The following is a 15,556-nucleotide window of genomic DNA, read 5'->3' as shown; positions in this document are numbered from 1 at the left end:
ATACACACATGTATATGAATGTTATCAAATATTATCTTGAAATACATACTAGCCTATAACTTGATTTTTGGATTTAATATCAAACATTTTTCATGACAAAAAACATATCTCAGTATTCATTTTTAAGGACTGAATAATAATACATACCATGGATTATTTTATTCCACCAGTCCTTTAGTGTTGAATACTTTGACTTCATTTATTAGAATTACAAACAAAGTGACTAAGATCTTTATGCATTTATTTTTTTCCCTAGCCTACTTTATTATACATTTAGAATGCACTTGTAGAGTGAAATTCTATGTAAAAGGTTACCATATTTCTAAGATTAAAAAATGTGGGCTGGCATCATGGCTCACTAGGCTAATCCTCCACCTGCGGCGCTGGCACCCCAGGTTCTAGTCCCGGTCGGGGCACCAGATTCTGTCCTGGTTGCCCCTCTTCCAGTCCAGCTCTCTGCTGTGGCCAGGGAGTGCAGTGGAGGATGGCCCAAGAGCTTGGGCCCTGCACCCCATGGGAGACCAGGAGAAGCACCTGGCTCCTGCCATCAGATCAGCGCGGTGCGCCGGCTGCAGCGGCCACTGGGGGATAAACCAACGGAAAAGGAAGACCTTTCTGTCTGTCTGTCTGTCTCTCTCTCTCACTGTCCACTCTGCCTGTCAAAAAAAAAAAAATGTATTGAGACTGTTTTTCAGAAGGGTAAGAATAATGTAGTTTTTTTTTTTTTTTAATTTTTTGACAGGCAGAGTGGACAGTGAGAGAGAGAGAGAAAGGTTCACCCTCCAATGGCCGCAGCAGCTGGCGCACCGCGATGATCTGATGGCAGGAGCCAGGTGCCTGGTCTCCCATGCGGGTGCAGGGCCCAAGCACTTGGGCCATCCTCCACTGCACTCCCGGGCCACAGCAGAGAGCTGGCCTGGAAGAGGGGCAACTGGGACAGAATCCGGCACCCCGACCGGGACTAGAACCTGGTGTGCCGGCGCCGCAAGGCGGAGGATTAGCCTAGTGAGCCACGGCGCCGGCCAATGTAGTTTTAAAAATTAAATTCCTTCAGTTTTTGCTCAAGCACAAGCCTTACATAAAACAGAATATTATTTGAAGAGGAAATTTAGTCCATTAAAAATATACTAAAATAAATGTTTACTGACATTGTATTAGCTTTTCCTAATAGACATGACCCAAACTGGGTTGTGATTTGTTAAAATAAAATGTATTAAATATTTGTCACAAGTACCTAGAATACACAAACTGTTTTTAGAGAGCTCTACTGCATATTTCAAATTTTAACGTATTTTTATAAAAATTCTCAGTATGTTGTGTGTCCAGGGAAAACATGCACATTTTTATTATAAAATTATCTTTCCAACATTTCAAGATAATCCTGCTACATCCCCTATGAGAAACAATTTCAAACCACAGAAAACAAATCCTTCATCTTACTGTGCATACCTGACACCAACACACCCAACAACTCCTGAGAATTTGATCCACCGTGCTCCATGTGGCTCCAGCTTCTATGTGAGCATTATTCCAACAAAGTCAACACAACTGATAGACCTGCTGTCCCAGCCAGCATGAAATATAATGACCAAGGAATTGCTGGGTAAATATTTGATTCAGCTGTGAAAGAAAATACTTTCATTTAAACCTTTAAACAGAAATAGTAAGAACTAGTTGTGTATCAATTCTTATTTCTTATGCTGCAAATGAATAAAATGATTGTGTACAATTGGAGGATTGTAGCAAGTGGCTTCCAGAAAGTCGTAGTAACCACAGCACACTATCACCAGGTCAGTGAAGATCAACCACAATTAAGAAGTATGTCTTTTAGCTCAAAATCAGGTTTGCACTTCATGCCAGTACCACACAGAGGTTTATTCCTAACTTTCAAATGTCTTAAAACTTACAGGAATATATGAGAAGGAAATCCACCCATCTATGTATAATGAGGATTCCAGAGACTGGAGCTTCTTGTAGGTCTCCCATGTGGCTGCAGGGGCCCAGGGACTGGGGCCATCTTTTGCTGCTTTCCCAGATGCATTAGCAAGGAGCTGGATCTGAAGTGGAGCAGCCAAGCCTTAAACCAGTGCCAGTATGGGACCCTGGCACTCCAGCCTGCAGCTAAACCCACTGTACTACAGCACTGAGTTAATATCTTTTATGAGAAACCTAGAAACTGGCATCAGAACTACTGGGAAATGGAAGATATCCTCTTGTCACAAGGCCCATCCTCAGCATAGCACCGTACGATCAAGCAAAAACTCCCAGCTCCAGCTTCTCCATAAGGAAGGAAGAGTTGGACTGCCCACTTACAACCCAGCTTTATGGAGCATTGCCCCCAAGGGCAGCTTCTCTCTTATCTGAGTGCAATAGGACCTAGTGTGTTCCAGATGCTCTAGCTGGGGTTGGGGGAACATAGAAAAGGAGCCAGCACTTTGAACGAGCACGCAAGCACTCCAACAGAAAGTCCTTTACTGTGAAAGCCAGCCTATCAAGTGGATAGAACCACTGACTACCACATGCACAAAAACCAACACAGGGACATAAGAACCATGCAAACCACCAGGTAATAGGTTATCTCCAAAGAAATAGAACTCTCTGGCAACAAACCATAAAGAAGTGGAAATGCACTAATTTCCTGTCTAAAAACATACAAAATCTTAAGAAAACTTAATGGAGAACTAGAGAACACAGACAATTTAACAAAATTAGGATAATTCATGATAGGAATAAAAATTTCAATTGCTATCCTAAAAAAAATAAAGGAATCAGAAACCTTATAGCTGGTATTAAGTAAAATTAAAAATCCAGCTGAAATTCTCAGGAAGATAATCAAGGAGGCAGAAGAATGTCTGAGCAAACATGTGCTGTATGGGAACTCCAGAAACAGAAAAGGGAAAAGCACAGGAAACCTAGTGAAGGAGTTGTTACTGACAACTTCCCGATTGTGAGGAAGACGCTAACATCCAGTTCCAGGAAGCCCCCAGATCCTCTCAGAGACAACTCACAGGAGGTATTTTTGAGGCATATTACTGTCAAACTATCAAAAATACAACACAAGACAGACTCTAAAAATACTTAGAAAACACTCACTCAGTCATACTAATGGGAGACTTTTCAGCAGAAACCTTGTTGTCCAAGAGAAAACAGGATAAATATTCAAAGCCCTGAAAAGGACAAAAAAAATGCTCATCAAGGATATCACATTCAGTAGTTATTCTTCAGAAAAGGAGAAATCAAGACTCTGCATGACAAGAAAAAACTGGAGGAATTCATCATCAGCAGACTGCGTCAACAAGAAATTATTAAGGAGATCCTACACCAGAAACAGAAATATAATAACTACAACTACAAAAACGTCCAAGTGCAAAGCCCAACAACAGAGCTGATGCATGAAAGAAGAAGAAAGTAATCAATTCTATCAATACCCAAACCCATCAAACCACAAAGGTAAGCAAAAAAAAGATGGAACAAAGGATTTACAAAGCAAACAAAAAAAAAATCACAAAAATATCTTCTTACTTCTGTAACACTAATGTAAGTGGACTAAGTCTCCCATTTAGATACAATAGGTTGAATGGATTAAAAACAAAACATGCCGGCTACAAGAAACTCAGTTCACCAGTAAAGATACACCTAGGTTGAAATCAAAGGACAGAAAAAGATGTACCTTGCAAATTAAAATCTCAAGTAAGTAGGAGTAGCTATAATTGTATCAAACAGAAATGAATTTTCAGATGAAAACTGTAAAAAGAGACAAGATCAACACAATGATAAGTGGGTCAACCCAACAAAAAAATAATTGTAAATATTTACATACTCAAGAATAGAGCACTCTAATGTTGACATAAAGCAAACATTATCAGTTCTAAAAGGAAAGACATACTCTAATACAATCATGAAGACTTTAACACCCCATTTTGATTAATGGACACATATCCAGACATCAGAAACCAACTGTAAGACACAAAGAACTGAACATTTATAGACTATTGTGTCTAACAGTTGCAGAATACACATTCTTATCACCACTTCGAACTTTCTCCAGGATAGCTATCAGGCCACGAAACAAGTCTCTGAAAAAAAAATTAATGAAACCATAACATGTATCTTGCTGATCCAATGAAATAAAAATAGAAATCAGCAACAAAAGAAACTTCCGCAATTACAGAATACATGGAGGCTGAGCCGGCGCCGTGGCTCAATAGGCTAATCCTCCACCTTGCGGCGCCGGCACACCGGGTTCTAGTCCCGGTTGGGGCGCCGGATTCTGTCCCGGTTGCCCCTCTTCCAGGCCAGCTCTCTGCTATGGCCAGGGAGTGCAGTGGAGGATGGCCCAGGTGCTTGGGCTCTGCACCCCATGGGAGACCAGGAAAAGCACCTGGCTCCTGGCTCCTGCCAGGATCAGCGCGGTGCGCCGGCTGCAGCGGCGGCCATTGGAGGGTGAACCAACGGCAAAGGAAGACCTTTCTCTCTGTCTCTCTCTCACTATCCACTCTGCCTGTCAAAAAAAAAAAAAAAAAAAAAAAAAAAAAAAAAAAAAAAGAATACATGGAGGCTGAATAACACGCTTCTAAACAAATAACGGGTCACTGAAAAAAAAAGAATTTTAAAAATATAATACATATAATTATAAAAATATAATATATTATATGTTATATATTATGTAATAATTAAACAAGCACTGAGGAATAAACTTTATTAAACAGGTAAAAGACTTGTATGCAAAAAGTTATAAACCACAGACCAAAGAAATTAAGTAGGACACAAATGGGAAAGTATCCCATGGTCACAAACTCAATACTCTCGTAATGTGGGTACCTTCCAAAGCCATCTAGTTTCCATGCAATCCCAACCAAGATCCCAACCGCAAGGTGGGCATGTGACATGGCAGCTGAGACAGCATGTGGACACCCACACTGTGGACCAAAGCACTGCGTTTGAGTCCAGCTCTGCTCCCGATTCCACTTTCTTGCTGGTGCGTCCACTAGGAGGCACCAGGCGATGGTTTGGGTGGGTGATCCCCTGTCATCCACCTGGGAGACCTGGGTTCAGTAATGGTTCCTGGCTTCAAATTCATCCAGCCCTAGATGGGCATCAGAGTTTATGTGTTCTTGTTCTCTCTCCCGCCCCCCTCTCCTAAACAAAAGATAAAAATAAAACTAACATTCGTATAGAACTACAAAGGATCCCAGACAGACAAAACAGTGTGGGGAAAAAAAAACATGGTGGCATCATACTTCCTAATTTCAACATATATTACAAAACCGTAGTAATTAAACAGTATGACTGTGGCACAAAACCAGACCTATAGGTAAACGGAACAGAACAGATGGTTCCAAATCAAATCCACACATACACATCAACTGATAATCAACAAGAAAGTCAAGCATACACAATGGGGAAAAGATAGCTGTCTCCAACAAACAGTGCTGGCAAACCTGGATATCTATATGAAAAAAGTAAAATTAGATTCTTGTAATATACAATATTCAGAAATCAACTCTAAATGGATTCAAGAATTAAACCTAAGACTTGATATTGTAAAACTCCTGGGAGAAAACAAATGGTAAAATTTCATGACATTGGTTTTTTTCCCTCTCCCTCTCCCTCCCTCCCTCTCCCTCTCCCTCCCTCCCTCTCCTTCTCCCTCCCTCCCTCCTCCTCCCCCTCCCCCTCCCTCCTTCGCCCTCTCGCCTTTTCTGCCACTCCCTCTCCCCTTCTCTCTCTCACCCACCCCATCCTCCCTCCCTCCCTCCCTCCCTCCCCCCTCCCTCTCATATGAATATGACAAAGATTTAAGGATACTCAGTATCACTGTTCACCAGGAAAATGCAAATTCTTATTACGTAAATTCAAAGGCAGGTGTAGGTGACGATATAGGCAAACTTGGAATCCACAGTTGGTGGTGGAAATGCGAAGTGATACAATAATGGAAAACTATATAGGAGTTCCTCAGAAAGTTAAAAAGCATATTCCAATTCAGCCTTACCCAAAAGGGTCCAAATCGGGATCTCTCAGAGATGGCACACCCATGCTCACTGAAGCACTGTTCACCACAGCAAGAATGTGGAATCAACTTAAGTATCTACAGATGAGTGAGTAGACACCGTCCGTGGTTCATTCGTGTAATGGGAGACTATTCACTCTTGCAAAGGAAAATCCTGCACTCTAACGATGTGGATGAACCTCGTGCTATGTGAAATAAGCCAACCACAAACAGACAAAAGCTGTGGTCCCACCAATATGAGGTATCTAAACCCGTCAGATGCCCCAGAAGCAGAGCATAAGCTGGCGGCTGTCAGTTTATGCGACAGAAGAAACCGGGAATTGTTAATCGACACGCGTGTAGTTTGTGACACAAATAGCTCTAGAGATCTGCTGTACCAGAGGTGGAATCTACAGTTAGCAATACTGCATCGCTTGCTTAAAACCTACTTAAAGTTCACATTGAATATTCTTACCAATCAAAATCAAGTAATTTGAAACAAGAAAAAACAGCCCTGGTTTGACAGTTATCCCTGAGTAGCCTCCCATCTGACACTGGACAACTTGGGGTCCAAGTCAATTTACTGCCCTGTGACAAATCAGTCAAGTCCCAGAGGGGTACACACTGGACGAGAGAGATTTTACAATACTGACCAGGACTGTGTCAATTGGCCCCAAAACTGATGGAAAAAGACATTCCCCCTTGTGCTGTCTAGAGAGATGGGCCAAAACTAAGAGAGTTATTTCAAACTGACTAATCCCCTCCAATACTGCAGTCAAGTGTCAGTTTAGAATTTCTCTTTTGGTTTTAACTGAAATTCATACATTTTATGTTCTTTGACTAAAACCATTTTTTTCTGAAGAACATGAACAAAATAATGATTTCCCAAAACAAACCAAAAAAAAAAATGCATGCACACACATGCACATCTTTTATTCTAGACTAATACCTCAAAACAAGTCTTGATTGTAGCTAAAAATGTGTGCAGATTATTTACTTTTTAGAGAAGATTTTTTTCCTGCCAAGCCAGAGTGACAGAGGGAGAGAGATCTTCCATTGTCTGGTTCACTCCCCAGACGCATGCAGCAGCCAGGGCTGGACCAGGCTACAGCTAAGAGCCAAGAATCCCGTCTGGGTCTCCTCCTAGGGTAGCAGGGGCCCATGCACCGGGCCGGCATCCTCTGCTTTCCAGGAGCATTACCCAGAACCTGGACTGGAAGCAGTGCAGGTAGGATCTGAACAAGGAGTCTGACAGGGAGCGCCGCCACTGCAGACATCAGCTGAACCCACTGTGCCACAATGCTGCCCCCACGTTATTCACTTTTGTTTAAAAATGTTTTCCTACCCTAAGTCAATATGTAACACCAAATTAAACTACATAAAATGTAAACAGAGCCGGCGCCGCGGCTCACTAGGCTAATCCTCCGCCTTGCGGCGTCGGCACACCGGGTTCTAGTCCCGGTCGGGGCGCCAGATTCTGTCCCGGTTGCCCCTCTTCCGGGCCAGCTCTCTGCTGTGGCCAGGGAGTGCAGTGGAGGATGACCCAAGTGCTTGGGCCCTGCACCCCATGGGAGACCAGGAGAAGCACCTGGCTCCTGCCTTCGGATCAGCAAGGTGCACCGGCCGCGGCGGCCATTGGAGAGTGAACCAACGGCAAAAGGAAGACCTTTCTCTCTGTCTCTCTGTCACTGTCCACTCTGCCTGTCAAAAACAAAAACAAAAACAAAAACAAAAAAACAGAGTGTATCACATGCACCTCTTATTATTTCTCTTCTCACTGCAGAAAACCTGCAGCTTTAGGATATCAAAAATAGCTTGTGTATTGAAATAGCAGCCATTATTTTTCCACTTTCTGACATGACACCACAGTGCACAGAGACTAGCCCAACTCTGTCGAATCTGGTCAGCAGAGGGTTGTTGTGAAGACGAGGCTTTGTAACAACTATGAAAGAGAACATAATCTGATGCTCTGAACAGCTTTAAGAACTAGAAATCAGGGGGAGGGGGGAGGCTGGCACTGTGGTGTGCCAGGTCAAGCCTGCGCCTGCAGTGCCAGCATCCCATATGGGCACTGGTTCGAATCCCAGCTGCTCCACTTCCAATCTAGCTCCCTAATAATGTGCCTGGGAAAGCAGGGGAGGATGGCCAAAGCCGTGGGCCCCTGCACCCATGTGAGAGACCAGGAAGAAGCTTCTGGCTCCTGGCTTCATATCAGCCCAGCTTCAGCCATTGCAGCCAAGTGGGAAGTGAACCAGCAGATGGAAGACCCCTCTTCTCTCTCTCATTCTCCATCTCTCTGTCTAACTCTGCCTGTCAAATAAATCTTTAAAGAAAAAGAAAAGAAATAAAACTCTATGAAATGGGTCAGGTGCCACATCTTCTGGAGACAACAATGTTTAAGCAGGAATATGCCTTTATAGCTTGAAGATCCCACGTGGGATAAAACTCAAATACAGATCAGGCGACTGGACTTGCTCCAAAGGCACAGAATCTGGAGTTTCCTTCCTGGAAGTAAGATGTGAAGACTGCATCTGCCAGTTCTCCAGACTGAAAGGTGCATGTCCCTCCAGCTCCACACTGATTGGCAGATGCTCAGAGCAGCGTCAAGAATGACCGGGCTCAAGGAACACACGATGGTTTATTTTAATGCATTTGACCAGTCGTAGATCTCCAACTGACATTTCTTTTTCAAAGAGTGATTTAAAAGGAAACCAAACCCAACATATTTTTAGCACATGGTTCTCCTCTGTATTACCTTTCAGCAGCTCCTCCACTTGCCCTCACTGCCTCAACCCCAAACACAGGACCCAAAGCGAAACCACTGGGGCCTTTGAACAGAAGGGGAAACGTACGTGCTGCACAGATGTGCTGCTGCCTTTGGGATGGGAATCATGCCAATGGTTGATGACATTAACCGGCGGAACCCAATTCCTTTCTAAGGGATGTCTGGCCGTGAAGAATTTTCAATGGATATTTAGAGCTCTCCTGAGGACCCTAGAAACTGAAATTATTAGGATATTTGCACCTAAGGGAAGCAGTCTATCAACACTTCCAGGCTCTTCACTTTCCCACACTTGCCTTTATTCTTCCAAAAAGTTGGAGCTGTTGCAGAACTTCCCAACTATGAATAAAACATTCTGTTTTTAGGGATTTATTTACTTATTTGTCTATTATCTATTTATGTGAAAGAGTCGGGGGAGGAGAGCCAGAGAACGAGAGATCTTCCATCCACCGATTCTCTCCCTAATTGGCCTCAAAGGCCAGGACTGGGCCAGCCCGAAGCCACGAGCCTAAAATTCTATACAGGTCCCACGGGGGTGCATGGGCCCAAGCGCTTGGGCCATTTTCCATTGCTTTCCCAGGTGCATTAGCAGGAAGCTGGATTGGAATTGGAACAGCAGGGACTCGAACCGGCACCCAAATGGGATGCCGGCATCCAGGTGGCGGCTTAACTTGCTGCACCACAATGCCAGTCCTGCCACTGAAGCTTTAATAAGAGGATGTGAGGACTTAGCCACTGAGATGGCAGTGAGTCACGCTGTGTTATCAGCAATCAATGAACATAACAAGTGTCCTAAAGACCTTGGTATGTCCTCCATGGGGCAGAGTCAGCTCTGCGAATCCATTTGTTCTGACCATGTCCTCACATGGGGAGGTGATCTCTCTGGTTCCCTGAGCTCTGCTCTGCTGGTCGGTGCCCAAGGGTTGCTATCAGCCCCTTGAATCTGTTCTGAGCTGCACAGATGGTGGGGGAGATCATTTGGAAAGCAATTTCTTGCATGATCACTTCTGTGAAACCATCCCACACTTCCGTCTTTACACATAGAGAAAAACCTCAAAGTTACAAGGGTTCATGCTATTAGCAGCCTGTTTCTGCATGGTGGAGGCCTGCCATCCTAAATACTGCCTGAAACATTTTAGCCATGAGAGGACTGGAAAATTATAGCAATGGCCTGGAGAGCAAACAAAGCAAACAGCATCATTAAAATGCAGTAATTCCATAACCCCGTCCACTCAAACAAACGCATCTTTATGACACCAACTATGAAAAATCTGCCACGCTGGCACGGGAACTGATGAAAAGCAAATGAGCACAAACTCCTATCAATGAAGACCAGTACAGGCTGATTTAAAAAATCAGTATCAGTTGTGGAAGAGGGTTAGATCACAAAACACTGCAGGACATTCCACTGAAGTTGATAGTACACCCTAATTCACAGGGTGATAGTTCAGGGTGTTAGGGGGAAGGGTATCCCATTTAACTTTTAATTCCATGTGTATAACCTTCTAACGATACTGTGGTTTTAAAGAGCATCTTTCTCTAGAATTGTGCTAACTGCTGAGTGGGAGAGGATGGGTGGTAAATGCTACAGAGAAGCATCATGCATTCAGAAAGAACTCACTAATACCGGAAGGTAGCACCTAGGAGCCATGAAATAGTATCAAGAAAGAGGAAACAGACGTCCCACTCAAGCTAACGGCTGGGGAGTGGGCAAAGGCCCAGAGGAGCCCCTCACTGGGTGACAGTGTCGGCCGAGTTATCATGAGGGCTATGAGGAAGCCAGCTCTGAGGCTATCTGGGTGCCCAGATTTGCACAGGGCTTCCATCACACTGATGAGTCAGGCCCCGCCCTCGGTGAGCAACGCAGAGCGTGTGTCATTCGGAAATCCTGAGTGATGCTTTAGTGATGCCAGTTTCGGAGCTTTGGATAGAGTATCTGCTCATACAATCACCCAAGTGAAATGGGTCACTCAGCACCTCTGACCCATGCAAGCTGTGGGTGTGTTACTATGGTCTATGCGCCGAAGTCACAAGAGACAACTCCAACTAAGCAAAGCAAAAACAAACAAACCCCCCCGCCCCGGGTTCATTTTTCAGGGCTATCAGGAGATAGAGATGAATTTAGGCAAAAATGAGTTTCTCTCTCAGTATTGCAACTCCAGGTCACTTGCCTGGCTTGATTCTGTCTGTGGTCTCTTCTTGTCTTCTTGTGGATGATGGGGGCAGATTATCCCTGAGAGGTGAAGTCCCCAAACGCCCTAATCTGACAGTAGCTTCCCCCGCCCACCTGCCTAACGCCAGAGGAGCAGATTCAGCATCAGCTTCCCCTGCTTCAGCCCAGCTTCCTCAGCCCGAATCACGACAGACAGAAAGGAACACTATTCCCAAAGTAAGCAGGTGCACCACAACAGGTCTGACTGAGCCTCTCGCTTCAATCTCTGTCAGCACTTCTACACAAGAGGTCCCACTAGCAGCCCTGCCACATCGTACTCCACCAGGGGAAGCCTCCTCTCTGATGAAGTCCAAGTGGACTGTGATGCTCCAAGGGATTCCTCTTCCCCCTACTCTAGCCTCCAATCGCAGGCAGCGAGAAGGGACGGGCGACAAGCAGCCCTGCCATCACACCTACTTTCTCGTCTCCAGAGAGGATTCAACACATCCTATCACAGTAAGACACGATTCTAACAACCCAGCACAGGCAGGCAATGCTAGCTAGCTTCTTGGTAATAATGTGAAGTGTTCAAAATGAAGTCACTGGAAGTCAGCTTTCGAAACTGGAATTCAACCTCTGCAGAACTGAGGGCAGAATCCACACCCCTTCTGAATGCAGGGAAGGAACTTTGGGGACAACACGCTCCCTAACACGCTGCTTCACGTTTTCAGAATTTCTTTAGGGCCAAACGCTCTAAGCCTTTCCTTGGACAAGAGACCATTACCACCTGTTTTAGTAAAACCTGTTCACCCAAAGCAATTTTTCAACGCTGGCATGAACCCAGCAGGTTCACCAACCAGTTCAGACAAGAATTCAGATTGGGACCATTTACTTTGAAGCTTACCCAATCCAACCAAAGGCCATCAAATTTGACTTGGAAATCTCACTAGAAAATTTGGTCCCAGGAAAGTTCCATCAAACTCACGTCTGTGGAACATATCCTGGAAAAAGTGCATCTCCAATGAGCAAATTGGAATGCTGCTTTCTGTCTATTCTGGGTCAGGATCATGGTGAATATTTTCAACATTAGTAGTTTCTCAAGTTTTAAAGTAGTGCAAATTCAGACTAGAGATATTTTCGATTTTCATTTTATCTACTTTCTATGTATCCCCTACCTCACACACTCCCTTTTGTTAATAATAATAATAATAATAATAATATGTGTGTGTATATATATATATATATATATATTTTAGCGGCAGAGAGAGAGAGCAGAGAGAGCTTGCTCCCCCAATGCCTGCAACCACCAGGAATGGATCCCAGCCAAGTGGGAGCTGAAAACTTAACCCAGGTCTCCCACATGGGTGTCAGGAACTTCATTACTGGAGCCATCACCGCTGCCTCTTGGGGTCTGGATTATCGAGAAACTGTATCCATCAGGAGCTGGAGCTAGCAAAGAAGTGCTCTACTGTGAAATTCGGGGTATGAACTACCAGACTAAATGCCTCCTCCTGGGACTGCTCTCCACTACTCCACTTCTCATCTAGCTTCCTGCTAACGCACCTGGAAAAACAATGACAAATAGTCCAAGTATGTGAGCCCCAGCCACCCTAATGCGAGACCTGGATGGGGTTCCTGTATTTGGCCGGCCAGGCTCTGGTTGTTACAGCCATCTGGGGAATCAGTCAGTAGATGGAAGATTGTCATTCTTCCCCTTCTCCCTTTCCCCCTCCTCCCCCCATATATCTATCACTATCTATCTCTGTATCTTTCTGCTTGCCCTGCCTTTCAAATAAATTTTATAAAGATGCCCACTCCTCACTCTCCTTTTAAATGTCAACACACAGGGGTCAGCACTGTGGTGTAGCAGGTAAAGCTGCCGCCTGCAGTGCCAGCATCCCATATGGGCGCTTGTTCAGATCCCGGCTGCGCCACTTCCAATGCAGCTCTCTGCTGTGGCCTGGGAAAGCAGAAGAAGATGGCCCAAGTGCTTGGGCCCCTGTACCTGCATGCGAAGACCCAGAAGAAGCTCCTGGCTCCTGGCTTCAGATCGGGGCAGCTCTGACCGTTGCAGCCAACTGGACAGTGAACAAGCAGATGGAAGACCTCTCTCTCTGCCTCTCCTTCTCACTTTCAAATAAATAAATCTTTAAAAAAATTTCAATACACACCAACTAATCTGTGGAAAGAAATTTTCCAGGTTAGGTTTTTTTTTTTTTTTTTTTTTCTCTTCAATTGAAGTGTGCCCAGGTCACAGTTCTCTTATTAGTAGACAAGTTAATACAGAAGTGTAATATCAGAATTTGTACAAGGTCAAACACCAGACATAATTAAAAGATTAAATGCAAAAATGGAGAGAAAGGCAATGATATGTTGGTCGAGTGCCAAAAAAGAACTACATAAAAATTCATAAAGATCTATTTTGTAAATTGAAGAACAATCAGTTGAAAAACCAAAGTACCCCCAAAATTCTTTTAAAGAATTTTTTTCTGGGAAGATAAGGCTTCTTTTAGGTTACTTTTGTGGTTTGGTTTTGACAGGCAGAGTTAGACAGTGAGAGAGAGAGAGAAAGGTCTTCCTTCCATTGGTTCACCTCCCAAATGGCTGCCACGGCCAGCGCGCTATGCCGATCAGAAGCCAGGAGCCAGGTGCTTACTCCTGGTCTCCCATGCGGGTGCAGGGCCCAAGCACTTGGGCCATCCTTCACTGCCTTCCCATGCCACAGCAGAGAGCTGGCCTGGAAGAAGAGCAACGAGGACTAGAACTTGGGGTACCAGTGCCACAGGCGGATGATTAGCCTAGTGAGCTGCAGCACTGGCCACTTACGTTATTTTGTTTCCAGATAGGAAGACCAAGGATTTACTAGAAATTTTTCCCGTGTGTGTATCAAACCCTGTATCTGTGTATATCCATGTATGTATTATATATTTTACACACACAGCCTTTCCTTATGTTGATTTACGATATCCTATACAACTATTTTAAGGCACAGAATAACTTTCTCTGGGAATTTGACAATAGTGAGTCAATGATCCCAATCCCACCATCCAGGAAGGCACAATGACAAATTTCCCATTTGAGAAAAAGGCAATCCTAGATTAAAGACCTCAGCTACATCTCATACAAGCCACACCATCTGAAAAGCAGAGACAGTATCTATGTGATGGTGGTCCTGCAAAGACCAAATAAAGTAGCATCTTTATGGTCATCAGCACATTTTTTAAAATTATCACTAATAGTATAGAATCTTAGGGTACACAGAGTGTTCATGTGGTTAATTCAGTCCAACTTTAGACCCAACATCCCACATAGAATTTCCTGACATTTGATCCTGCAAGCTCCGTGCCTCACATGGAGCCATTCCATCTTTATACAGACTTTCCTCGCAATACCCACCAAGCCATCTCTCCATAACTCATATCCACCACCCCAGTTCAACTCTAACATTGAATAAATAGTACATTTAATCCCTTCCTTTTATGATTCTAAAATATTTCAGGATGATAAAATTGAAGAAATGATTACAGCATTAAGACCACAAAAAAGTCTTTTTTCACAAAAACTACATATTTTTATTCCTATAATTATTGTTTCCATCTCCTTGGACATTCTACATACTCTTGCTATATGTATTCTAGTCAATAAGGCTATTTTATACTTGTTAAATTATTTTCCCTGTACAGAATAACTAATATGTTTTCTTTTAGTGACTGTACTTAAAAACATTTAACCTCAAAATTAACATAAATTTCATGAGAAATTTCTATCTACCTTGAGAAACCATATGTAAATATTAGAACATTTTAACTCAATTATCTCCCTCCTGAGTTGCATGGTATTTTATCTTTTGTTAAGTCTACATATTTCAGATTATCAGGTCCTGCCTTGTATTTGAAAAAGGAGTACATTTAAAATTTCAATTTTAGTGTCTACTCAATCAGCTGTCTTCACCAAATCTGTAATACTTATTAAAGTCTTTCAGAGCATGGGCAAAGCACGTTGAGGTCACTTTTCTGTTCTAGCTAAGTCCAACATGGCTACTTGTCCAGTAGACATTCTTCCCATCTACCAGGAACATTCCTTTCTCTCCCACTCAATCATTTCTGTAGTGTGCCAACAGACGGTAGTATTTCGGGAGCAACAAAAATATAGAAAAAACTCTGGGGACCTCATACCCCGTATCTCTTTCCTGTAGAGTAAGACTTTAGACCCAATAACCCACATAGGATTTCCTGTCCCCACCTATTGTCTCCAGCTTACTTCCTCCGTCCCATCCTCAGTTCATCTCAGCAGTCTCCCTCCCCACTGCACGGAGGCTGGGCTCACACAGGTTATCGACTGCCTCCCTTACCCCTGCTCCCTCAGCTGAGCCGCGTGCCCTCGGGCGCTCCTCACTGCCGATGCCCTAATGAGAAGTTTGCCGTGTACTTCATCTCTTGTGTTCTTCATGGGAACTCAGCAAGGTAGGGATTATCAATCCAATTAGCGAATCGCAGCAGAGGACTTTGGAAGCCTTTGGGAAGCATATGGTTATCACTTTATCAAGACTCCGTTTCAGCAAACAAATCTGCTCTCCTTCCTGAAGTTTCCGATGTGTACATCAGAGGAGTCCACAGATATGATGAATGATGTT

The 15,556-nt window shown here is 43.8% G+C and overlaps 1 protein-coding gene across 7 annotated transcripts in view; it reads right to left on the bottom strand.

Moving 5' to 3' along the window:
* Positions 1–15,556, bottom strand: part of LOC149122227 (uncharacterized) — a 90,074-nt gene that overhangs the window by 12,471 nt on the left and 62,047 nt on the right. For 3 of the 7 annotated variants that reach the window (XR_016220421.1, XR_016220405.1, XR_016220408.1), the window contains one exon: positions 1,450–1,620. The exons of the other annotated variants lie outside the window; for them this stretch is intronic. The gene's annotated coding sequence lies outside the window, so the exon portion shown is untranslated. The remainder of the gene's footprint in view (positions 1–1,449; positions 1,621–15,556) is intronic. 7 annotated transcript variants of the gene reach the window in all.

This window comes from Oryctolagus cuniculus, chromosome 14 (genome assembly GCF_051225735.1).
Source record: "Oryctolagus cuniculus isolate XC-2025 breed Fujian yellow rabbit chromosome 14, ASM5122573v1, whole genome shotgun sequence".
NCBI lineage: Eukaryota > Metazoa > Chordata > Mammalia > Lagomorpha > Leporidae > Oryctolagus > Oryctolagus cuniculus.
The sequence above is the reverse complement of the archived record's forward strand: the minus strand, read 5'-3'. Positions and strand labels throughout refer to the sequence as shown.